The sequence below is a fragment of the Chiloscyllium plagiosum genome, unplaced genomic scaffold (genome assembly GCF_037043375.1).
Source record: "Chiloscyllium plagiosum isolate Xiang-an unplaced genomic scaffold, Cpla_swu_hap1 HiC_scaffold_30, whole genome shotgun sequence".
Lineage (NCBI taxonomy): Eukaryota > Metazoa > Chordata > Chondrichthyes > Orectolobiformes > Hemiscylliidae > Chiloscyllium > Chiloscyllium plagiosum.
Window position 1 is genome coordinate 7,194,557 of NW_028270168.1, and position 27,647 is coordinate 7,222,203.

Here is a 27,647-nt window from a genome sequence, read left to right on the forward strand (position 1 = left end):
TGGTTAATTGACTGAGAGTTTAGTGGAGATAGAAGAGCCAAGTAACACTCAGAGAGTGAGCATAGACATGACCAGCTGCATGGCCTCCTTCTGTTGCCATTCTGTGATCCTATTGTTTTAAAAATTTCATTCAGGGGATGGTCAGTGTGGACAAGTTGGACCGAATAGTCTGTTTCCATGTGATGACTAGACTCATTTATGTGATGACTAGACTCATTTATGATTAATCCCTAATTGACCCTTAATCTGAGTTGCTTGTTAGGGGGGATATTTCAGAGTCAACCACATAGCTATAGGCCGGGAGTCACTTGTTAGCCAGACCAGGTAAGGATGACAGATTTCCTTCCCTAAAGGTTATTAATGGACCAGGTGGATTTTATGACAATCAGAAAATAGCTACTATAGGGTCAACTGTTACTTCCAGATTTTTATTGATTTCAAATTACACTGCCTGCTGTGGTAGGATTTGAACCAATATCTTCAGATTATTGACTTGAGGCTCTGAATTAATCACCCAGTGAAATCATGACTATGCTACTGCCTGCCCTACTGCTGTTACAATGTAGTAAACCAGTTTTCATTCTTTGTAAATTTTAGCAGATTTACTTGACCATAAATACAGTTGATAAGATGGTGACCAGTCCCTTAATCTATATCCATTGAGTGAAATGCAACCCTTATACTGGCCGACATTTTCAATTCCTCAGTGTGAGGTTGCAAAACACATAAAGGATGCAGTCAACTGAATACATTGAGGCAGCCCTTGTTCCAATGCTTGAGTTCCATCAGTTTATTGTTAGGGGAACCTCATTATTTTTTTGAGCAAACGTTCAGTTGTGTCTACACAACTGAGGGGTAAGAGAGAGGAGGGAGAAGGGAATAACGGGGAAGGAAAAACAGAGGAGGGAGAAGGGAACAACGGGGAAGGAAAAACAGAGGCAGAAGAAGATTAGCAAGTTGAATAGTTCCTTTAATGAATGGTTAAAGTGCTTCGAATCAAGTTGTAGTTTATTCTTAATAAACTTATGATGCACAATAGATTCAATATTTAATTTTATTTTCTTCATTTTGATTACAAGTCATCATGTGATTAGTTATCTTCAGCCAATTGACAAACATTCCCTCTGGCTTTACAATCCTGAATGTCTTGTTCAAATCCTGCACGGAACAGGTCCAGACTAACACAGGAAATGAAAATACTTTAAAAGGTGCTCCAGAACTGGCCAGTTTTAACAAAAAATTCAACAAGTCCAAAAAGCCTTGACACAGCTCAAGTAGAATCACGAGCCAGGAGACCAAGTACTGACAACTCACACAGAGACATAAGGCGTGCAAAACCCAAAGCAGCCTCAAGCATAGCTTTGAGTTAGCAGTGTGACTGCAAAGAGATAGGACCTCAACACCAGGAATTTTCTTAGTCCAGGCCTTCCAACCGTGCTGTGGCCAGGACACTGAGTTGATCCTGAATGAAATAACTATACAGAAGCTGGTAACTCAACACCAAGTCACGCTTTATTCACTTATGCAGAGTACACTGACTGTGGCCAACCAACTCAGAGTCAGTGAATTGAGGATCTCCTGGTTACATTTCTTTTTCTTTTTGTTTCTTAACTGAGGAGACTCTAAATCTCCTGGTTTAATATATTTTTTCACTCTTTTTTTATTTTAATCTTCTGGTATATTTTCTTTTTTTTTCAAAAAAGGAATACCAGTTAACAAACTAGCTATATAATTCAGCCAGTTCAGAAATCATGTTTCCCCCTAAAAAAAAAGCAGAAACCACTCAGAACAAAGACACACTGAGTGTGGCCCAGACAGCACAGAGTTAGTTCCCTAAGCAGAAGAGATTCTAAATGCCCTGATTTTTTTTTCTCTGTTTTACTGTGTAAATCAGGCAGTTTAGAAATCAGTCCTCAATATTAAAATAAAATACCAGTTAACAAACTGGCTAAATAATCCAGCCAGTTCAGGAATCAGGTTTCCCCCCCTAAAAAGAAGCAGAAACCAAAAGCAGCAGTAACACACTGACCGTAGCACCAGCCAGCACAGAGTCAGTTCCCTAAACTGAAGAGATTCTAAATCTCCTGGTATATCGGTCAGCCAGGGCTTTCTTGATTGGCACAGGTTAACAAATCCAGTCACCAATCTCATAGTCAACAAGGTCAACCTAATTCCAATTACTACACTGGGGGACATATCTGTTCGGCATTAAATACGGGGCCCGTGTATTGGATCACAAATAATTTTGCTCTATTATTCTTTCCAGCCTCTTACAAAGTGAACTAATTGAATCACCTCATGAGTACTACCAGCACCAACCAGTCAGCAACACTCCTGAAGAAGTGTCAAACTGAATCCAAGCTGTTAACTCTGTTTCTCTCTCCATAGATGTTGTGGAGGATCCGTTGTTGGACTGGGGTGGACAAAGTTAAAAATCACACTACACCAGGTTATAGTCCAACAGATTTATTTGGAGGCACTAGCTTTCGGAGTAGCCCTGTTCTACAGCTACCTGAAAGCTAGTGCCTCCAAATAAACCTGTTGGACTATAACCTGGTGTTGTGTGATTTTTAACTTTGCCCACAGATGTTGTTAGACCAGTTGAGTTTCTCTAGCATTCTCGGAGTTTCTTTCAGATTACCTGCATCTGCAGGATTTCATGATGAGAGACAGAGTAGGCCACTTGGCCTTTCAAGCTGTTCCACCATTCAATAAGATCAATGTAGAACTGAATCTACTTTCCTCCATAACCCGAGAACTTTTCATTCCCTTGGCAATCAAGAACCTATCTATCTCTGCCTTCAAAATATTGAACGATGCTGAATCCACTGCCTTTTGAGATAGCCTCACTCTGCCGCCATCTTGGATTTTGGAAAAGGGCGAATTACTTGCACACTAACCTCCTGCAATTCAGGACACTCACATCTCTCTGCATCTTAGAGCTTTGAAACCTCTCACCATTTAGATAAATGTACTTATTTTATTTTTAGAAGCTATTCTTCAGTTCAGCAGAGACTGCGCCACCACACTTGCAACAACAAAACATGACTGAGAAATTTCAGTGTCAGTCCTTTCTGAATGGAACCGTAGAGCAACTACAGCACAGAAGGAGGCCATTTGGCCTGTTATGTTTGTGCTAGTTATCTGCAGGAACATCTCATCAATGCCTTATTTCCTCACCCTTACCCTGTCTACTTGTATTTTTTTTCTTTTGAAGAAATCATCCAGTCCTTGTTTGAGAGCTATGATTTAATGTGCTTTCACTACTTTCTCAGGCAATGTATTCAAGATTGCAACCATGTGCTTTGTAACCATCAATTGTCTCTATTGAAGCCATTTATAATAGTTCTTTCCACTTTTGGAGAGAGTTCAAAATAGGACCATAAGTATAAAATGGTCTTGAATATACCTAGTAAGAAATTTGGAGGAAAACTTCTTTCTTCAGAGAGTGTGAAACTCACCACTACAAGTCAGGAGTGTAATGGAATACCCTTCGCTTGCCTAGATGGATGTAGCTCCATGAAATAGTACACCATGCATCAAATAAGAGCCTGCTTAATTGGCATTCATCCACCATTTCAAATATCCGCACTCTCCAAACCAACACACAATGACAGCAGTGTATTGCGTCTACAAGATGTGCTGCCAAAATTTATTTAGGCTGCTTCAACACCACTTTCCAAAACTGCAATCCAAGCAACTAGGAGGATGAAGGCAGCAGATATGTGGGAACACCCTGTAAGTTCCCCTCCATAATCACTCACCATCTTGACTTGGAAATATATTACCTTTCCTTCAGAATCACTGGGCCAAAGTCATGGTTCTCCCTCACTAGACACACTGTGATTTGTACCTTGACCGTATAATCTGCAGCATTTCAAGAAGGCAGTCCTGCACCAACGTCTCAGGGCAATTAGGGACGGGTAATGAATGCTTCCTAGATGGTAGCAATGCCCACACTCCATGAAAGAAACAAAAAGTTGAGACTCAGAGTGTATATTGACTTAACAGGGAACTAAATAAGCACATCAAGAAGAATGGAATGGGAGATTAATTGATGGAGTTACGTGATTCAGAGTGGTAGGAGGCTTATGTGGATTATATACTTTAACTGAATCAAATGACCACTATCTGTGCCCCATCCTTGAAGTAATTTTATATACAATGTGCACTGGAATGCTGATGGGTAAACTGTGTCTCTGTGTGCCTCTAACTAACCTCGTGACTCACAAAGCCTGTCCACCAGGTACAAGATACAAGTGTGGACTATAATCCCACTTCCCTGAATGAGTGCAGCTCCAACAACACTGAAGAAGCTTGACTCCATCCGAGACAAAGCAACACCGATAAGTATTGACTTCCTCTATCATCAATGTTGAATGCAACAGTGTGTAGCTTCTACAAAAAAAATGCTTTGGAAATTCACCAAGGCTCTTTCACTGGCATTTTCCAAACCCACAACCACTTCCAACTAGAAGGACAAAGGCAATAGATACATGGGAATACTACCACCAGTAAGTCCCCCTCCAACTCACCATCCTGACTTGAAAACATCAGCATTCCCTCAGCTTTGCTGTGTCAAAATCCTGGAATCCCTTCCCTAAGGGCATTGTGGGTCTAGCTACAGCATATGGACTGCAGTGGATCAAAAAGCAGCTCACTACCACCTTCTCAAAGGCAGCTAGGGATGGGAAACAGAAGCTGACCCAGCCAAAGATGCCCAACACCATCTTGAGCATTGTGGGTTCAGGTACAGCACGTGGACTGCAGTGGTTCAAGTTTGCCTCTTGATCATTCCCAATTTTAATTCCTCTGCTGTTGATGATCACATTGCCTGAAATGCAGGAAATCTTAGAGTGATACGGTGGCTCAGTGGTTAGCACTGCTGCCTCACAGAGCCAGGCACCCAGGTTTGATTCCAGTTCAGGTGATTGTCTGTGTGGAGTTTGCACATTCTCCTGTGTCTGCATGGGTGTTCTCCAGGTGCTCTGGTTTCCTCCCACAGTCCAATAATATACAGGTCAGGTGAATTGGCCATGCTAAATTGCACAAGGCAGAAGTGAGGACTGCAGATGCTGGAAACCAGAGTCTAGATTAGAGTGGTGCTGGAAAAGTACAGCAGGTCAAGCAGCATCTGAGGAGCAGGAAAATTGACATTTCAGGCAAAAGCCCTTCATCCTCGGATGCTGCCTGACCAGTTGTGCTTTTCCAGCACCACTCTAATCTAGACCATGCTAAATTGCCCATAGTGTTAGGTGCATTAGTCAATGGGAAATGGGTCTTGCTGAGTTACTCTTTGGAGGGTTGGTGTGGACTTTGTTGGGCTGAAGGGCCTGTTTCCATGCTGTAGGGAATCTAAACATCTACACCCCTCTATTTTCCTTTACGCTACTTTAGCCATGTTTTTGGTCACCTACTTTAAAATGTCCTGATGTGGCCCCGTGTCACATTTTGCTTTGTAATCCTCCTGGAAGCACCTGAGAAACACCTTTGTTACACTTAAAGCAGCCAAAGGTAATAACAGGTTGTTGCTATCATTGCTGTCATTGAATGTTGTAACTGTTGGATAATCACAAGTATAGCAACTCAGCGCGGATTCCAGATCATAGCAGGTAGAGGCACTCAAGGTCAACAGCAGAACCTCCCTGGTTCCAGGTTAAGTATTGGTCGTGTTAATATCAAATATAACAGTAGATGGTGCGTCAGATAGAAGGTCAACCATTTCACTGATATGGAGCATTTAACATGATTGGTGCACTTTAAATGCCATTTGATACTGTCACATTTCATCTCTCAGTACATGCAATCCATACATGTAAAGAAAGCAGCATTGCCTTAAGAATATTTGAGAGGCTTCAGGTTAGATTGACTCATAAATGTCTCTGACATCTGAAAATGTCATTTTCCTAATATCTCCCAACCTTTGTAATGAGGAGTGTTTGATCATGCTGATCATTCTCCAAGAAGCAGATTTGGAAATCATCAGCGACACACATCCAACATTAGCAGGATGACTGATGCTGTTTAATTTTGCAATGTGCTTGTTTTTTGAGCAAAATAATCAAGCAAAGGGCATTGAGCTATTACCGTTTGGTAAACAAGCAGCAATAGAGTGCTTTGTTTGCTATTAATGCAGAATACCAGGAGAAACAAAAGGTGCACTGAGCAGCTAACTATATATCAGAGATAATAGAACTATCTTTTTTGCAGAATGATAATTGATTGTGAAAGGTGTTAGTTTGCTTGAAGGTTTAAGCAACTACCCATAATGAGTTGCAGCACAATAAGAATGATGGCTCTATTATTTCTGATATCTGGTTATCTATTCCTCAGCAGTATCAATCCTCCCCCACTCCCACACACAGCAAATATTTTTGTTTCACTCAATTTTCTTTTGATTTGGCTCACAAAAGCTGGAATTGAATTGAATTGAATTTATGGTCACGTGTACCCAGGCACAGTGAAAAGCCTTGCCTGCGAGCAGTACAGGCAGATGACATAGTTAAGTCTCATAGATAGCAAATAATAGGTAAGCAAAGGCAAAAACAAAACACAGGTACAGGTGAATGTTTGTGAGTCCATTCAGTATTCTATCAACAGTAGGGTAGTAACTGTTTCGAAACTAGCTGGTGCGTGTATCTTCTCCCCGATGTTAGAGGTTTTAGAACAACATTGTCAGGGTGGGAGGGATCTTTGAGAATGCTGGCGGCCTTACCTTGACAGCGGGCCTGGGAGATGGATTCTATAGATGGGAGTTTGGCCTTTGTAATTGTCTGGAATTCAAGGAAAGGGGCATTCAACCCCATGCATCAGGAACTAAGGTTGAGTCAAGAATGTGGTGCTGGAAAAGCACAGCAGGTCAGGTAGCATCCGAGGAGCAGGAAAATCGACGTTTTGGGCAAAAGCCCTTCAGCAGGGAGGGCTTTTTCTGAACTGAAACATCGATTTTCCTGCTCCTCAAATGCTGCCTGACCTGCTGTGCTTTTCCAGCACCACATTCTTGACTCTAATCTCCAGCATCTGCAGGACTCACTGTCGCCCAGGAACTAATGTTCCTGATCAATCTGCAGCTCAACTCTAATTTTGTGCCTTTGCTCCACATCTCTTGACACCCATAACTGCCGAAAACATGTCCAATTCAGATTTGGAAGCTCTAACTAAACTTCAGTGTACAATGCAGGCATCAGCTGTGGCTCAGGTAGTAGCACACTCACCACTAGAGTGGTCAATGCAGGCACTTCCGATTAAGGGAGTTTCAGACTGCATCCTGTATCAGCTGGGAAATTAAATATTGCATGTAACAAAATGGCATCTATTAACTTGTTATATACACAGGGCTCATTCTTGCCATAGATTTGTGAGTCTTTCAATGCATCTCATGTGTCAAAAAGGAATAATATACAAACCACACCAACTAACAGTTCTCTACAATATTTTGAAGGTGAGAGTGACTGCCATTGACCTGGATTTGACCTGAGGCTGGCATCAAGGTTACCTAGCAATTCTATGGTCGATGGGAATTGGCGGACAGCTCTCCGCTGGTTGGAGTCATACCCGACACATAGGAAGATGGTTGTGGTTGTTGGAGGTCAGTCATCACGGCTCCAGGACTTCTCTGCAGGAATTCCTGAGAGTAATGTCCGACATCCAATCATTTTCAGCTGCTTCATCAATGACCTTCTCTCCATCATAAGCTCGGAAGCGGGGATATTAGCCGATAATTGTACAATGTTCATCACCATTCGTGACTCCTCAGATACCGAAGCAATTCATATCCAAATGCAGCAAGACACACATACACGCATGAAAACACACGCAGACACAGACATACACACACACACACACGCGCACATGCACAAAACACAAGGTAATAGTTATTTCCAAAAAGAGAGAATCTAAACCATTTCCTCTTATGGCATTACCATAACCGAATCCCCCACTATCGACATCCTGGGAGTTACCATTGACCAGAAACTGATCTAGATTAGCTATATAAATACATTGACTGCAGTCAGATGCTAAGAATTCTGTAGCAAGCAACTCCCCTCCTGACTCCCCAAAACTGTCCACCATCTAAAAGGCACAAGGAAGAGTGTGATGGAATACTCCCCACTTGTCTCAATGAGTGTCAACAACACTCAAGAAGCTTGACACCTTCCAGGACAAAGCAACCTATTTGATTGGCATCACATTACTACCTTCAATATTTGCTCCCTTCACCATTCGGCCCCAATATGTACCATCTGTAAAACACCCTGCAGTAAATCATCCAGTCTCCTTTGGCAGCACTTTCCAAATCCACAAAGTCTACCACCTTGAAGGAGAAGGAACAGCAGATGTGTGGAACACTGCAACCTGCAAGTTTCTCTCTGAGTCACACACCACCCCGAGTGGAATGCCCTTCCCAATAGCATTGCAGGTGTACCCAACCTGACAAAATCAGCTCCCTTCCACTTTCTCCAGGCAATTCAACATGGGGTAGTAAATTTCTAGAGATATCCATGTCCCTTTTAAAAATTACCTTACAAAGTTGAAGTACTACATCAAGATGGAAATCATCGGAATTGATGAGTCCTGTCCCACCATGCTGTTCTCTGAACATTTCAGAAGATTGTCAGAATCCCCTTGGAATATCAAAACCAAATTGTTCATGTGGTCAACAAAGAGACCTTGAAGCGCTGGTTCAAAATTCCTTAAAAGTAAATTCGCATGTAGATAGGATAGTGAAGAAAGTGTTTGGTATGCTTTCCTTTATTGGTCGGAGTATTGAGTACAGGAGTTGGGAGGTCATGTTGAGGCGTACAGAACATTGGTTAGGCCACTGTTGGAATATTGCATGCAACTCTGGTGTCCTTCCTATCGAAAAGATATTGTAAAACTTGAAAGGGTTCAGAAAAGAGTTACAATGATGTAGCCAGGGTTGGAAGGTTTGAGCAATAGGGAGAGGCTGATTAGGTTGGGGCTGTTTTCCCTGGAGCGTCAGAGGCTGAGAGGTGACCTTATGGAGGTTTATAACATCATGAGAGGCATGGATAGGGTAAATAGATAAAGGGTGGGAGTATCCAGAACTAGAGGGCGTGGGTTCAGGGTGAGAGGGGAAAGATATAAAAGGGATCTAAGGGACAACGTTTTCACACAGAAAGTGGTGTGTGTATGAAATAAGCTGCCAGGACTTGACTAGAAGCAGAGCTGAGCGGGGAAGACGTTCGAGCAACAATGGCAGGAGTTTCTGGGTGTAATTGAGGACACAGTACAAAGGTTCATTCCAAAGAAAAGGAAGATTATCCGAGGGGAATTAGACAGCAATGGCTGACAAAGGAAGTCACGAAATGTATCAAAGCAAAAGAGAGACCCTATAAAGTGGCCAAGAGCTTGGGGAAATCAGAAGATTGGGAAGACTACAAAAACAAACAGAGGATAACAAAGTGAGAAATAAGGAAGGAGAGGATCAAATATGAAGGTAAGCTAGCTAGTAATATTAGAAATGATAGTAAAAGTTTCTTTCAATACATAAGAAACAAATGAGAGGCAAAAATGGACATTGGGCCGCTCCAAATTGATGCAGGAAGGCTAGCGCTGGGAGATAAGGAAATAGCTGAAGAACTTATTAAGTATTGTGTGTCAGTCCTCATAGTGGAAGATGTGAGTAACATCTCAACAATTAAGAAGAGTCAAGGGACAGAGTTGAGTATAGTAGCTATTTCAAGAGAGAAAGTGCTAGAAAAGCTAAAAGGTTTAAAAATTGATAAATCTCCTGGCCCCGATGGGCTACATCCTAGAGTTCTGAGGGAGGTGGCTGAGGAAATAACGGAGGCGCTGGTCGTAATCTTTCAAAAGTCACGAGAGTCGGGGAAAGTCCAAGATAATTGGAAAATCACTGTTGTAACCCCCTTGTTCAAGAAAGGATCAAGTCAAAAGATGGAAAATTATCGGCCGATTAGCCTAATCTCAGTTGTAGTTAAAATTTTAGAATCTATCGTTAAGGATGACATTTCTAAATTCTTGGAAGTGCAGGGTCGGACTAGAACAAGTCAGCATGGATTTAGTAAGGAGAGATCGTGCCTGATAAACCTGTTAGAATTCTTTGAAAAGGTAACAAGTAGGTTAGACCAAGGAAACCCAGTGGATGTTATGTACCTAGACTTCCAAAAGGCCTTTGATAAGGTGCCTCATGGGAGGCTGCTGAGTAAGGCGAGGGCCCATGGTGTTCGAGATGAGCTACTGGCATGGATTGAGGATTGGCTGTGTGACAGAAGGCAGAGAGTTGGGATAAAAAGGTTCTTTTTTGGAATGACAGCTGGTGACAAGTGGTGTCCCACAGGGCTCTGTGTTGGGGTCGCAGCTATTCACTTTATATATTAATGATCTGGATGAAGGGACTGGGGGCATTCTGGTGAAGTTTGCTGATGATACCAAGTTAGGTGGACAGGCAGGTAGTACTGAGGAGGTGGGGAGACTGCAGAAAGATTTAGACAGTTCAGGAGAGTGGTCCAGGAAATGGCTGATGAAATTCAACGTGAGCAAATGCGAGGTCTTGCACTTTGGAAAAAAGAATACAGGCATGGACTATTTTTTAAACAGTGAGAAAATTCATAAAGCCAAAGTACAAAGAGATCTGGGTGTGGTTGAGTCCATGATTAAGAAAGTGAATGTAATGTTATCATTTATCTCAAGAGGGTTGGAATATAAAATCAGCAATGTGTTTCTGAGACTTAATAAAAGCTAGTTAGACCCCATTTGGAATACTGTGTTCAATTTTGGTCCCCACCCCTCAGGAAGGACATACTGGCACGTGAGCGTGTCGAGACAATAGACAGTAGATAATAGACAATAGGTGCAGGAGTAGGCAATTCTGCCCTTCGAGTCTGCACCACCATTCAATATGATCATGGCTGATCATCATTAATCAGTATCCTGTTCCTGCCTTATCTCCATAACCATTGATTCCACAATCCTTGAGAGCTCTATTCAACTCTTTCTTAAGTGAATCCAGAGATTGGGCCTCCACTGCCCTCTGGGGCAGAGCATTCCACACAGCCACCACTCTCTGGGTGAAGAAGTTTCTCCTCATCTCTGTCCTAAATGGTCTACCAGTATTTTTAAGCTGTGTCCTCTGGTTCGGCACTCACCCATGAGCGGAAACATGTTTCCTGCCTCCAGAGTGTCCAATCCTTTAATAATCTTATATATCTCAATCAGATCTCCTCTCAGTCTTCTAAACTCAAGGGTATACAAGCCGAATCGCTCCAGTCTTTCAGTGTAAGGTAATCCTGCCATTCCAGGAATTGACCTCGTGAACCTACGCTGCACTCCCTCAATAGTCAGAATGTCTTTCCTCAAATTTGGAGACCAGAACATGCACACAGTACTCCAGGTGTGGTCTCACCAGGGCCCTGTACAGCTGCGGAAGAACCTCTTTGCTTCTATACTCAATCCCTCTTGTTATGAAGGCCAGCATGCTATTAGACTTCTTCACTACCTGCTGTACCTGCATGCTTACCTTCATTGACTAATGTACAAGAACACCCAGATCTCTCTGTACTGCCCCTTTACCTAAATTGATTCCATTTAGGTAGTAATCTGCCTTCCTGTTCTTGCCACCAAAGTGGATAACCATACATTTATCCACATTAAACTGCACCTGCCATGCATCTGACCACTCACCTAACTTGTCCAGGTCACCCTGTAATCTCCTAACATCCTCATCACATTTCACCCTGCCATCCAGCTTAGTATCATCAGCAAATTTGCTAATGTTATTACTAATACCATCTTCTATATTATTAACATATATTGTAAAAAGCTGCGGTCCCAGTACTGATCCCTGCGGTACCCCACTGGTCACTGCCTGCCATTCCAAAATGGAGCCGTTTATCACTACTCTTTGTTTCCTATCAGCCAACCAACTTTCAATCCAAGTTAGTATTTTGCCCCCAATACCATGCGCCCTAATTTTGCTCACTAACCTCCTATGTGGGACTTTATCAAAAGCTTTCTGAAAGTCCAGGTACACTACATCTACTGGATCTCCCTCGTCCATCGTCAGAGTTACATCCTCAAAAAATTCCAGAAGATTAGTCAAGCATGATTTCCCCTTCATGCTGACTCTGACCAATCCTGTTACTACTATCCAGATGTGTCGTAATTTCATCCTTTATAATAGACTCCAGCATCTTTCCCACCACTGAGGTCAGACTAACTGGTCTATGATTTCCTGCTTTCTCTCTCCCACCTTTCTTAAAAGGTGGTAGAGATTCTCGAGCAGAGATTCACACTGATGATCCCTGGAATGGTAGGCCTAACATACGATGAAAGGCTAAGGATCCTGGGATTGCATCCATTAGAGTTGAGAAGGTTGAGGGGAGATCTAATAGAAACTTACAAGATAATGAATGACTTAGAAAAGGTGGATGCTGGGAAGTTGTTTCTGTTAGGCTGGGAGACTAGGACTTGTGGGCACAACCTTAGAATTAGAGGGAGTCAATTTAGAACGGAAATGGGGAGACATTTCTTCAGCCAGAGAGTGGTGGGCTTGTGGGATTCATTGCCACGGCGAGGAGGGGAGGCTGGGACGTTAAATGTCTTCATGGCAGAGATTGATAAATTCTTGATCTCGCCAGGAATTAAGAGCTACGGGGAGAGTGCGGGTAAGTGGAGTTGAATTGCCCATTATTCATAATTAAATGGCTGAGTGGCCTCGATGGGCCGAATGGCCCTACTTCCACTCTTATGTCTTATGGTCTTATGGTGGAGGCAGGTACAATTGCAACATTTAAAAGGCATCTGGATGGGTAAATAAATAGGAAGGGTTTGGAGGGATATGGGCCGGGTGCTGGCAAATGAGACTAGATTAAGCAGGGAATTCTGGTCAACATGGACGCGTTGGACTGAAGGGTCTGTTTCCGTGCTGTACATCTCTATGACTGTATGCCTCTATGATTTCATGTAAAGAACGTTACTCACATCACTGATCTGTGCTCTTCTGATGATGTTAACTATTTGCCATCATACAGTCCTGTGGGCATTGTGCCACCACCAGCCCTTTACCCATTTGGCCATTATACATGTGAGAACTTTGACACCGAGTGGCACAGATTATTGCGTTTTGGGAAAAATACAACAACAGCAAAGTCCACCTTGTACTGAGCTCAATAAAACTATAAACACTATCAACCACAGTCAGCCCTGAATGAACAAAGTTTATTATTTTATGGCTGGGTTATCTGAAATATTAAATTGGAATATCATGGACAGGATATATAACTCTACATAGGTTTGTTGGAAGGAGCACTTTGCAAAGAGACGGAGGCTGACTGCAGTTTGGGAAAGTGTCACATTTGCAAAGAACTCAAGTTGCTCAACTGGAGTTACTGTGTTTACGACCCTTTCAGAGAGAGAGAGAGAGAGAGAGAGGTTACACAACCCAGACTCTGGGTGGAATAAAGCTGTTGGAGTCAAATGCAGCCAGTCACACAGATAGTTTGGTTGGAATAAAGGTTGTCTTTCCTGTCTTTAGTCTTCATTCTAAATGTTTCCTGTCAAACTTGTTATTTGGAAATCAACTGGAAAGCATCATCACTTTAAATAAAATGTTCAATAGGAAGTTGCAACACCACTGTCTCCAGCAAAGTGAATATGGGACCAACCATAACTGATCCAGTAATCCCGACAACTTGCAGCCAATGCAGTGTCAACTGGGCAGCAGGCAGCATTTCCCCTAATTCTTTTTATCTTCTATGTGGACCTCTGAGGTTTGTCCACAGCAGGGACCGCCAGTGCCTGTCCACTTGTGTAGCTTAGAAGGAATGTTTGTACTGTGTAGGGTGCCATCTGAGTGGTGTGCAGGCAGTAGGATACTAGGTGGGCAGGGAGTTAGGATGACAAGTGCAAAGTTATAAAGGGCGAACAGATGAGTGATACAATGTGAGGTAATTTGGGGTGGGAGGGTGAAATTGGGAGTGGTTGTGGTGGGAAGGGGAGAAGCTGTGGTTTAGGTTCAGAGCAGAGGATGGGGGAGGTTCAGGAGTGGCATTGAAGAGGAGGGAGTATATCCAGCAGTATGGTAGGTAGAACACAGACCATTGTTTTCTGATAGGGCGACAGGAAGGGAATGTAAAAACATACTCAGCTTTTGCAATGTATCCTGCAATAACCTTCACATGAACACACTTCCCAGTAGCAGTGAGCCACAAAATAACAATCAAGAACGGAAATGCTCTGTGATCTTCGCCTCTGAAAGCTGTGGGAGCTGGAGCCCTCAAACTAAGTGAAATCCTGGCTGAGATCAGACCAAACCTGCCTCAGTTACTCACTGAACTACTGGGGAGATTCCACTTTAACACAGAGTCCTTACATTTGATTCTGCTACTCCAAAGTTACAACACGTCTGGGGACTTTCTTACAGTACGTCATTTTCCAAAAGGTTATTTTGAATCAAGTTAACAGCCTGAATCCCCTTCAGCATTCTTTGCTCCAGACCAATCTGTCTATTCTTGCAAACAATTTCCCAAAGGCGCCTGGCATACTTCATTTATTTGTCTCACCTGAACTGAGTGTTATATTATCAAATGTGATTTGTAATATTGCACAATGATATCATGTTAACATTCAAAATTACATTTAATTCTCGAAGATTATTTTTTAAAAATCTGAGTGTATGACATGCTATGACTTTCCTTTACAGTTTATCTATGGCCTCTAGTCAGTGGATGTCTGTAAAATCCCTGCCCAGCCATAAAAAGAGATAATAAAATATCTTAAGTAATAATACTGACACATGCCTCTGAATTTTATGATACAAAGAATCAAATTAGACTCTCAAACTACCTTGTCCCATAAGTACGAGGTTGCCATGCCAAGGAAGAGACGTGCTGAAGTATTTATGGTTGTCTGATTTCCTATTTGCAGAATGATACAAAAGCCTTAATACGGACTTCTTGTTACTTTTCAGCTGACTAAATGGCCTACACTTCCTGAAACTAACAAAGAACCTTTCGCAAAGCTTCCTCTCTGTAATAATACACTAAATTTATTTGCTCTTCAGATCTGCCCATTGACAATTTTTCCTGCTTTATGGTGGATTGACTTTATGTCAGCACCTACTTCACAGATTCCCATGTGTAGCTTCCCTCCCAGCTAGACAGTCTTTGATCGGCCCAATCATTTGCTGAAGCATTCTTTTGCTTTTCTTCGCTAGTGTAAGTGAGACTGCTTAACTTCAACATTTCTGCTGCCATTGTTGTGAATTGAGAACAGTGGCAGGCATGGTAAAAGCTGCATCCGCTTGAGGTTTCTACAAATAGGTGACAGGTCCATCAGCATTGTTAGTAAATAAACCCAAACTGATTGTCTTTCAGCTCACAGCGCCTTTTTCTGCCACATTTGGAGATCACAGCTTGAGGTATGGAAGAGGGGAGGAACCAGGGGCTTTAGTTCTGACAGATTAGTGTAAACCGATAACACTCAAAATCCCCCTTTTTTTGTCAGGGAGCTAGACGACTCACTGGCTATAATAACAGACTTTGGTTCACAGTGTGGTGTCTATATTATGAATGCTGGTTAGGAGCACACTTCTGCTCAAAGGGCAAATTGTATCAAACATTTTCACACCATTCAGGATACATTCCCGATGATGAAAAAGCTGATTGCCCATATTAGTTATTGCATTTTAACAACAACTTATACTTTTATAGCACTTTTAATGTGAAAACACATCCAAAGTAACTTCACGGGAGCATGAGTGAACAAACACTGAGGTACGTGTGTTTAATAGGTTTCGAAGAGCAGAAATGAAGTTTAATGCATGGGCACCACATTAACCCCAATGTGAAGCATTCAAGCTCAAAGACATGTAGAAAGATGTTTTCCTTCAGCAACAAACATTTGCATACATTCTTCAAAGCAGCAGGACAGTGAGTAACACTTCCACCTTGGTTTCAGAAGGTTGTGAACTCATGTCTGATTCCAGCATGAGTACAAAAGATAATCTGCAAGTCCAGTGTGATGCTGCCAGAGGTGTACTCTTTCACATTTGATGTTAAACTGAAGTCTCTATCTTCGGCAGGTCCAAAAGATCTCATGGCCTTCTTTCAAATAAGTGTAAGGGTGTTCCTGCCTTCACCCCTCCCCCATCCCCTACTGTGTGCTGGGGAAAATCTATCCCTCCATCAGAATCACAGAAACAGACCACGGATTTTCTCAGCATTGCTGTTGATAGGAGCCTTCTGAGTACAAATTGGTGCCTGTGATAGAGAATATGGATTAAAAGGATTCGGCAGTAAAGTATTTTGGGACCTCCTCTAGTCCTAAGAGGCACTATATGAATGCAAGTCTTTCTTTCTCGTTAAAGAATATCTCATTATGTCAGATACATTAGGGACAGTTATGTGACTCTTGGATAGGCACATGGATGATAGTAAAATGAAAGGTATGTAGGTTAGTTTGATCATAGAGTAGGATAAAAGATCAGCACAACATCAAGAGCCGAAGGGCCTATATTGTGCTGTACTGTTCCATGTTCTATGTTCTATAACAAAACAATTAAACACCAAGGCAAAGAAGGCAATTCAATGTTATTTATGCTTTTGCTAAACCTCTGGAAATTCTTTGAGATTATTCGTCTTTATTTATTTCCTTAATCTAAATTCCTACATCATTGTTCCATTTTATTGAAGATATTGTTGAAGGTGTGGCATTAACTCTTCTGCACAGCACAGCCTTAACCATCTTCCAATGTAAAGTGAAAATTAGACTCACGAACTGGAGAGAGAGAGATAAGTTCCTTTTTAGGAGGATAGCCCAGAACTACTGCTCGTGTGCGAATTGTCAGCTCTGAATGGCAAACTCTTCTGCTTGACACGTGGCAATTAAAGAACTGGACTGCAAACATGGGGAGAGTTTCCTATTCCTGATTTGTTCTCACAAAAGCCACAAAGAGACCTTTTGAACAAGAATGTAATCAATACACTCCACTTGGCTAAAAGAATAACAAATAACCTCTTTGTCGGCTTCACTTGGGCTAATATTAAGTCCAATGCTTTGAAAAATCTTTGTACTTTCCAAAACTTCAAAATCTTTTCTATTAATACTAATATCTGTCCACATTGATGTTCAATACTATCCCACCCCATAGCGTAGCAACAAGGGGCTGCAATAAGATAGAGACTGCTTCGTTCAGAACGTGTTATGTTCCATGCTAAGGAAACAGATGCTGGTCAAGGTACAAGTCACTTTGATCAAGTTCAAGCAAGCCATTGATCAACAACCCTCAGGGTTGTGAAAGGAAGAATGAAAGAACTGCTAGTGGCAGAGTGTCGATGAATAAAAGCACTGTAGAGACACCCCACCCACCCTCCATCCTGCCAACTTACACATTCAACCAAGAAATCCAGGAAAAGCTGACTGACAATATCAAAAATAACAATAATGATTTGGAGATGCCAGTGTTGGACTGGGGTGTACAAAGTTAAAAAACACACAACACCAGGTTATAGGCAAACAGGTTTAATTGGAAGCACACTAGCTTTCGGAGCAACGCTCCTTCATCAGGTGGTCGCTCTGAAAGCTAGTGTGCTTCCAATTAAACCTGTTAGACTATAACCTGGTGTTGTGTGTTTTTTAAAAATAACAATACAGTGATAAAAGTAGCCCTGCATTTTTGTGTTTCTTAAGACAAAAACACAAGGGACTAGATTGAAAGTGCAGTGGGTCATGGGTTGTCATAATTTGCAGGTTTCCTCGCCTTCTGAAAGTAGAATGTTCCTATGGAACCTTTTGTAAACCGAAATGGCGTAAAGGGAAGAAGCTTTACATGGAGGACATTTTGACTTTCTTCATAAAAGTGAAAATCCTCTTCGGATTTCTTTCAGTTAGCAAAAACAGGTACTAGTTTCAGTCTTTCGTAAAAGTGAAGGGGCGTAAAGCGAACTTTTGAAAAGCATGGGATACCTATTAGATTAGATTACAGTGTGGAAACAGGCCCTTCGGCCCAACAAGTCCACACCGACCCGCCAAAGCGAAACCCACCCATACCCCTACATTTACCCCTTACCTAACACTATGGGCAATTTAGTATGGCCAATTCACCTGACCCTGCACATCTTTGGACTGTGGGAGGAAACCAGAGCACCCGGAGGAAACCCACGCAGACACGGGGAGAACGTGCAAACTCCACACAGTCAGTCACCTGAGGCGGGAATTGAACCCGGGTCTCTGGCGCTGTGAGGCAGCAGTGCTAACCACTGTGCCACCGTGCCGCCCACCTATATTCTAATGGATTTGATCACTTCAATCACGCAATGCCTTGATAGGAGCACTACATTTAGAAATGGAAGTAAGAATGTTAAAAGTATGCAATTTAATTTCATTGGTTCTGATGGCACTGGAAAAGGATTTTTAAAAAAATATTTGGTCCATTTTGAAGCCTACTATGATTTTTTAACATTAATACCAGTGTGATCTTTTAAGTTACTTAAACGTTGTCACAACTTCAGGATTACTGTCCCAACCCTGGCAAATCTACAAATGTACTAGTAACACACTTGGAAAGCTACTTAATGCATTTACTCCTGGGAACTTAACTTTTATCTCAAAAAAGCAGTCACAATCTTTATTGAAGGAAATAAATCACAAATAAGTGAGGTATGCCCTAAGTCTTCAACTTGAGGCACATTAGATCTTTTTAAATGCTGAATTTTATAATCCTTCTTGTTAATAACTTCTTTGGACATAATCTCTGAATGACTATTTGTGTGGATGTGTGACCCAAAGGAGCATTCAAAGAGAGAAAGCATAAAGTTTGATTGGTTCTAAGTACCTTCAGTTTTCCCTTTTAAATGATTGGATTGCATGTTGCTGACAAACTATCAATCAAAGCAAAAAATTTAATATCTCCTTGTGAAATCCTGCCACATTGAAACAAAAATTGCTATAGGCACTGTCATCTTAAAATGCCAAATTTTTAGTATCTGAATTCCCCATTTCTCAAGTTACATAATTTGCTGCTGCTTTAACTATCTAACGCCATTGCTATTTGTGTACCTTTTTATCTGCAAGGTGCGTTTGCTATAATTTGAAAAACATTCTTTTATGGAACTGCTGCTATTTCTTGTGCGGCTTAATGCTTTTTTCAAACGGACCTACATAGGACTATTTAACTGAATTAATTTATACTACACTCTTAAAATTCTCATCCCAGTTTTCTAATTCCTACATGGCCTCACCCCTGATTACCATGGCGATATCCAGAATGTCTGCAGCTTTCTAAAATCTGGCCTTTTGTCCATTCCTGATTTTCATCACAATTAACCTTTATTGTCACATTTACTCAATGAGTACATTGAAAAGTTTATGTGTCGCCATTTATGGTGCCACCTCAAGTACAAACGTGCACAGGTGCAGCTTATTTAGTTACAAGATTTTAGAAAATGGAGAAATAAAATGTCCAGCACCGCAGAAATAAAAATCGAGTACCACGGTCTTCTAACCCAGACCACGCTGGCACCTAGCCTTCAGACCCCCCTGGGATTCAGCCTGAGGATCATGAGGCTGGGACGTCACTTCAGACCGACAAACCAGGTTGGGAGGCTGCTACTCCATGCTGCCACATCACGCTGGGAGATTGCCAGACCAGGGGTGGCACAGTAGCTTAGTGGCTAGAACTGCTGCCTCACAGCACCAGGGACTGGGTTTGATTCCAGCCGTGGGTGACTGTCTGTGTGGAGTTTGCACATTCTCCCTGTGTCTGTGTGGGTTTTTTCCCACAATCCAAAGATGTGCAGGTTAGGTTAATTGGCCATGCTAAATTACCCATAGTGTCCAAGGACGTGCAGGAGTCAGAGGTAAATGATAGGATAATAGGCTGGGGGAATGGATCTGGGTGGGTTACTTTTCGGAGGGTCAGTGTGGACTTGTGGGGCTGAAGGGCCAGTTTCCATGCTGTTAGGATTCTAGGCATCTCTCATCATCACGAAACATAATATTTATCATGTAAAATTGACCCTTGGATTCAATTTATTCTGTTAAAAAAAACCTTACAAATTATAAGCTGAAAAAAACAAGCAAAAAAGTACTTCTTCCCCTCTGCACTGAATTCCCACACTGTCTCTAAATTCTTTAAACTATATACTCACTCGGGCAATGCCTCACTCTGGATGTGATCCCTCCTTCCTGAATGTATGAAACTTACTGATTGTGCATTTTCAACAGACTCTCTGGTACACAGAGCATCTCCTTAAAATATTGGTGTCATTTACTTTAAGGGGTTACTAATGATTGTTTAATAGAATTAGAAAGGAAGAGGTTACTAGTTTTCCCATCCTAAATTTCCAATACTACGATAGCATGTACAATCCATATCCTTTCTGTTTACTAACAGAATGTTTAGTCCTTTTGGACATAGTGGTGAGCAGTCTAAATTTTCCAATTTGTAGAATAGACCTGATTATGAGCTCACTTAATTGCAGTGGTCCCAGTTCACATCCTTTTCTGTTAATTCTTTGATGTTTCCTTTAACCTTCACTGAAGGAGAAATCTAGGCCCTGAGCTAATTAAAGTATTCATTCATCTGTCACATTGTGCTTTAATCAGCTTTCTGTTCTCTACTTCAGCCTTGAACTCACCAACTCATTCATTATGGCCTTATTAGAAATAAAATCATTACATTATCCAATCCTAAATATCCCACATAATTCTAACAGAATAATTTCTTACATCTTTTTTGAAAGTACAATCTGAAACCAAAGTGAAATACTGCAGATTAATACAAACAAAGGGAATAAACATTAAACTGTTTATACTAAATCAATAAAACTTTCTCTCATTTGAATCCTTTGTTAATTCCTCCAATGCAGCAATTTAATTAATAAAATGTTGCCTTTGTTACAGATATCATTTGAAGCATCTGTTTCAAACTGTGTGAAGTACATTTTGGTTATGACAATGCCCCACCCTCTCCCTGCTGGTTGCTGACAATCATTGAGTGACACAAGTCATGTACCAGAAAAGGATCCAAAAACTGTGAAAAGCCTCAGCTCACCTGTAGCTGCCTTCCTTAGTTTGCTGGTACAGATTCAAGAATAGAAACATGCTGCTATAGTCTCAGCTGACATTATTATCAGATGGGTTAGATCCCAACCAGGAACCTGGCTGAATGCATAATATATTGGTTTGTTTCCACTTCAACAAAGTGGTCTCTTGCTGAAACGTAAGGTTGCAATGCTGCAGAATTTGCTTTGGCAATAAAATAGAAGTTTATTAACAAAAGAAATAAAGATTAAATGGAATAAACCACACCATCTCCTTATCATATGAATGCAAAGATTTATAAACAAACAGCATAAAACGGTAAAAACTGCAAATGCTGTAAATCAGAAACAAAAACAGAAATTGCTGGAAAAGCTCAGTGGATCTGGTAGCATCTGTGGAGAGAAACCAGCATTAATGTTTTGGTTTTGAGTGACCCTTCCTCAGAACTGATGGTAGCTAGGAAAATGGTAGTTTTTATGAAGAAAATGAGATGAGGGGAGGGAGTAGGGAGTAAACAAGAGGTGGGTACACAGCCCAAAGAGAGAGAAAAACAGTTGATGGATAACAATCTGGCTAGGAGAGTGAATAGCTGTTAATGGGGATTCTTCGTGGCTAACAATGGATTGTGTGTAATAGCAGATTATGTGATAACAAGGCCTGGTCTCTGGGGATTGGGGTAAAGATATAAAGCCCTAAAGTTATTGAACTCGATATTGAGTCTGGACGGCTGCAGGGTGTCCAAGTGGAAAATTAGGTGTTGTTCTCCCAGCTTGCACTGAGATTTACTGGAGCAAGCCTGAGACAGAGATGTTGGCCAGGGAACAGGGTGGTGATGTTAAAGTAGCAGTAAATGGAAGTTCAAGTAAATGGAGTCTAAAAGTATAATCCCATTAATCTCAAACCATTCCTTTATAAACCAAAAAGAAACCAACAGCTTTCAGATAGTACACAAAAACACTCACATAATACCCATACCACAATCCCTATGTCTATTACCTGAGGTGATCTAAATCACCTGTGATTTCAACTTTTAGACTGAAGCGAGAGACAACTCCTTCCTGGAGCTGTCATGCACCTGAGCTTAAATGAACTGAGCTTTAAGTAACTTCTTCAGTGTCTTTTCTCAACATTTCTGGTTTGGGACTAACACTATCTCTTCACTCTAAGGTAACCTGGTTCACTACATATCCTTCCCTTCTCAGGAATCTAGTTTGTACAGCCATCCTATCTCAAGGGCTTCACAGGACAGCTTAAAACACAAAGTTAAAACTAAAAGTCTCCCTCTCTCTATGCCATGTGAGTTTATGCTAAAAGAAAACAGGTTTTCGAAGTCTGTAACAACATTAAGGCCACATTATTCACCTTGCTGGGCTGCTCAATAACCTAAGATGAACAAAAGCCCATTCGTAGCATGTAACAAAGCCCCATTCACTCTAAAGACATGCCTCAGAACGGTCTTGAAAGAAATCATCGTAGTTACAGAAACACTTAAAAGTTATTTGTGAACTTCAGAGACAGAAAACACACAGGTAACTCCCTAAAATACAAAAATCTTAAACTTGCAATAAATAATATGAAATACATAAATAAATCAGACAGTTTATATTGTAATGTTTTGACACCATAACTGTCCAACCCAATTCTTTGTTAAAAAGAAATTTCAATGTCATATGTAATGAGTAAAATTAATTGTGAAGAATATTTTCAGCAGATTTTAGCACTTAAAGTACTGAGTACAAAGTCATAAATTCCACTTCACTGTATTTATTTCAAGAAGTTTCATTATGTATAATTCATATAATTTTCACATGTTTATGTAGTGTACAAATAATAAATTTTGAAAGGTGGATTAGTTACACTGCATTTATTGTTTGATTGAACAAGGTGAAGAATAACACTTAGAGTTAAGGACTGTGCAGAACAATGTCATAACAGGTAGTAGGTCAGCTTAGCTGGTCGTTATCACCTTTTTGGTGTGGGAGCTTGTTGTGCATAAATTAGCTGTTCCATTTGCTGTATTACAGCAGAGAAAATACTGCAAAAATATTTTGCTGGCTATTAAGCATTTCAACTTAAACTGAGGTAATGATAGGTGACATCCAATTGCACACATTTATTTACTTGAACTTTACAGCTGAAGCTTTTATTTGTGATTGTGTGAGCAATCTTGTTGATGTCAAACTGAAGAAACTAAAGTTTCTTCCATCAAAGGTGATATGAGAAAGACATTTTCTCACTCAGCAAGTAATTAGGGCGTGGAATGCATTGGCTGGAAATGTGGTGGAGGCATGTTCAATTGAGGCATTTAGAAGAGGCATTGGATGGTTATTTGGATAGAAATGGTATGCAAGGAAGTGGGGGAAATGCAGGAGGTTGGGACTAGATAATGAATCTTGTTGGTGGGCCAAAAGGATTCCTTCCGCAGCGGAACACTTCTGGGATCCTGTGAAGTTGCAGTTGTTACATTCAAAGGTCCTAACCCAGCACATCATCCCCACAGGACCTCCTCCCTTCATAGTTGGAAAAGTGGCAACATTCTGGACATTAAAAAAAACACCTCATATCTTTCCTCCTGTACCCCAATCTCCACATCAACTCAGGCAACCTCCCTTGCTGGACATTAAAAATTACCTGCTTAGCTGCTTCATGTTAATGACAATGGTCTAATAATCAAATGATTAACATGGTTATATGAACATAGTAAAACACATTCCAAGTTATGAAACAGACATTACAGTAATCAACAGAGTTATATGTGGGTGCAGCTTGCAAACCCACAGTAGACTAACTGCCAGGCAAAGTCACAACATTGTATACACACAGCATGTATAGCCTTTAAAGGTGAATTCTCTTAAAGGTGCCTTACACTATAAGACCATAAGACATAAGAGTGGAAGCAAGGCCATTCAGGCCATCGAGGCCACTCAGCCACTTAATCATGAATAATGGGCATTTCAACTCCACTTACCCGCACTCTCCCTGTAGCCCTTAATTCCTTGTGAGATCAAGAATTTATCAATCTCTGTCTTGAAGACATTTAATGTCCCGGCCTCCCCTGCGCTCCGTAGCAATGAATTTCACAGGCCCACCACTCTCTGGCTGAAGAAATGTCTCCTCATTTCCATTCTAAATTGACCTCCTCTAATTTTGAAGCAGTGCTCACAGGTCCTAGCCTCCCCGCCTAACGGAGACAACTTCCCAGCGTCCACCTTTTCTAAGTCATGCATTATCTTGGAAGTTTCTATTAGATCTCCCCTCAACCTTCTCAACTCTAATGGATGCTATCCCAGGGTCCTCAGCTGATCATCGTATGTTAGACCTACCATTCCAGGGGTCATCCGTGTGAATCTCCGCTGGACATGCTCCAGTGCCAGTATATCCTTCCTGAGGTGTGGGGCCCAGAACTGGACACAGTATTCTAAATGGAGCCTAACTAGAGCTTTATAAAGTCTCAGACGCACATCGCTGCTTTTATATTCCAACCCTCTTGAGATAAATGACAACATTACATTTGCTTTCTTCATCACAGACTCAACCTGCAAATCAACCTTTAGAGAATCCTGGACTAGCACTCCCAGACATCTTTGTACTTTGGCTTTATGAATTTTATCACTGTTTAAAAAATAATCGATGCCCGTATTCTTTTTTTCCAAAGTGCAAGGCCTCGCATTTGCTCACATTAAATTTCATCAGCCCATTTCCTGGACCACTCTCCTAAACTGTCGAAATCTTTCTACAGCCTCCCCACCTCCTCAGTACTACCTGCTTGTGCGCCTAACTTCGTATCATCGGCGAACTTTGCCAGAATGCCCCCAGTCCCTTCATCCGGATCATTAATAAATAAAGTGGACAGCTGTGGCCCCAATACAGAGCCGTGTGGGACACCACTTGTCACCGACTGCCATTCCAAAAAAGAACCTTTTATCCTAACTCTCTGCCGTTTGTCAGACAGCCAATCCCAAAACCATGCCAGTAGCTCACCATGAATGCCATAGGCCCTCATCTTACTCAGCAGCCTCTCGTGAGGCACCTTATCAAAGGCCTTTTGGAAGTCTAGATAGATGACATCCACTGGGTTTCCCTGGTCTAACCTACTTGTTACCTTTTCAAAGAATTCTAAAAGGTTTGTCAGGCACAACCTCCCCTTACTAAATCCATGCTGACTTGTTCTAATCCGACCCTGCACTTCCAAGAATTTAGAAATGTCATCCTTAACGATGGATTCTAGAATTTTGCCTACAACTGAGGTTAGGGTAATCAGCTGAAAATTTTCCATCTTTTGACTTGATCCTTTCTTGAACAAGGGGGTTACAACAGTGATTTTCCAATCATCTGGGACTTGCCCTGACTCTAGTGACTTTTGAAAGATTACAACCAGCGCCTCCGCTATTTCCTCAGCCACCTCCCTCAGAACTCTAGAATATAGCCCTTTGGGGCCAGGAGATTTATTGATTTTTAGACCTTTTAGCTTTGCTGGAACTTTCTCTTTTGTAATGGCTACCATTCTCAACTCTGCCCCCTGACTCTCCTTAATTGTTGAGATATTATTCATGTCTTCCACTGTGAAGACTGACACAAAGTATTTATTAAGTTCTTCAGCTAATTCCTTATCTCCCAGCACTAGCCTTCCTGCATCAATTTGGAGTGGCCCAATTTCTACTTTTGCCTCTTGTTTTTTTCTTAAGTATTGAAAGAAAATTTTACTATCATTTCTAATATTATTGGCCATCCTACCTTCATGTTTGATCCTCTCCTTCCTTATTTCTCTCTTTGTTATCCTCTGTTTGTTTTTGTAGTCTTCCCAATTTTCTGATTTCCCAGTGCTCTTGCCACTTTATAGGCTCTATCTTTTGCATTGATACATTTCCTGACTACCTTTGTTAGCCATGGCTGTCTAACCCCTCCCCGGATAATCTATTTTTTCTTTGGGATGTACCTCTGTACTGTGTCCTCAATTACACCCAGAAACTCCTGCCATTGTTGCTCTACTGTCTTTCCTGCAAGGCTCTGCTTCCAGTCGATTTTCATCAGTACCTTTCTCATGTCCCTGTAATTACCTTTATTTAACTGTAACACCATTACATCTGATTTTGTCTTCTTTCAAACTGTAGACTGAACTCTACCATATTATGATCACTGCCTCCTAAGTGTTCCCTTACTTTAAGATCTTTTATAAAGTCTGTCTCATTACATAACACTAAGTCCAGAATAGCCTGCTCCCTTGTGTGCTCCATCACAAGCTGTTCCAAAAAGCCATCCTGTAAGCATTCATAGAATTCCCTTCCTTTGGATCCACCAGCAGCATTATTCACCCAGTCCACCTGCATATTGAAGTCCCCCGTGATCACCGTGACCTTGCCTTTCTGACATGCCGTATCTATGTCGTGGTGCATCTTGCGCCCCTGGTCCTGACCACTGCTGGGAGGGCTGTACATAACTCCCATTATGGTTTTTTTTTTGCCTTTGTGGTTCCTCAACTCCACCCACACAGACTCCACATCATCTGATCCATGTCATTCAGTGCCAGAGATTTAAATTCATTCTTAACTAACAAGGCAACACTGCCCCGACCCTCGCCTGTCTCCCTTTTTTTTGATAAGTTGTAAATCTCGGATGTTTAACTGCCAGTCCTGAACCCCCTGCAACCACATCTCTGTGATGCCTACCACATCATCATCATTCACAATGATTTGTGCCGTTAATTCACCTGCTTTGTTACAAATACTACCAGATTTAGATAAAGCACCTTACTGCTAATTTTCTTATCCTCATTATTTCTAACATCTCTAGTAATATGTCCTATGTTATCCTTCCTTTTTGCTTCGTTCCTGCCTTGAACTTAAACCATGCACACATGCTAACCTGCTGCTTACAACAAACACATACAGCAAACTAATCAATATAAAAGAACCAGAGCTAGCACAGGCAGGAAAGTGGAGTCGATGATCATTAAATTGGCCATGATCTCATTGAATGGCCATGTAGACTGGCTGGGCTGAATGGCCTACTTCTGCCCCTCTAACCTTATGGTAAATCATGGTGTAATATATTTTTCTTTATTCTTGCCCACAGTAAAAGGTATAGTAGATTTTGATGATTGCACATCATGTTATCCCTGAACATTTCAGTTTCTGTTTTGGCCAAAGCACTTTAGTATCTGGATTTTTAACTAATCCACTGAAAAAGACAGTTTTCAATTCTGTAATTCTTACAACAGTGACACCTGCCATTCATTGGCCACAGCACGTTAGCATATTAAGCGAACATAAAACACAGAAACAGCCTGATCATTACTCCCCCAGAGTCTCCTACCATTCCAATTACTTCTCCTTAGCCTGTCAGGTTATTTCCTTCATTCTCATGCCATTCTGCTGTTTTCTTTGGAAAGCTTCTCAGCTCTTTGTCCCAGCCACTTCCGGTGGTAGTGATTCTACATCCTAACTGCTCGTGGAGTAAAAAAAACATCTCCTTGCTGGGTTATTGAATTTATTAATAACTATCTGGCATTGACAGGCACTTGTGTTGGATTGTGCCACAAGTGGAAAATTCCCTCTGCAACTACCTGTTAGTGACTTTGAAGACCTGTATTAGAAGTCTTTTAGTGTTTTTTTCTTTCTGAGCAA

The 27,647-nt window shown here is 41.3% G+C and overlaps 1 long non-coding RNA gene across 1 annotated transcript in view; it reads right to left on the reverse strand.

Moving 5' to 3' along the window:
• LOC148142129 (uncharacterized) overlaps positions 1–27,421 on the reverse strand; it is a 62,981-nt gene extending 35,560 nt beyond the window's left edge. The window contains exon 1 of the long non-coding RNA XR_015752198.1: positions 27,337–27,421. This is a non-coding gene — a long non-coding RNA (uncharacterized LOC148142129). The remainder of the gene's footprint in view (positions 1–27,336) is intronic.
• Between the last annotated feature and the right edge of the window lie 226 nt (positions 27,422–27,647).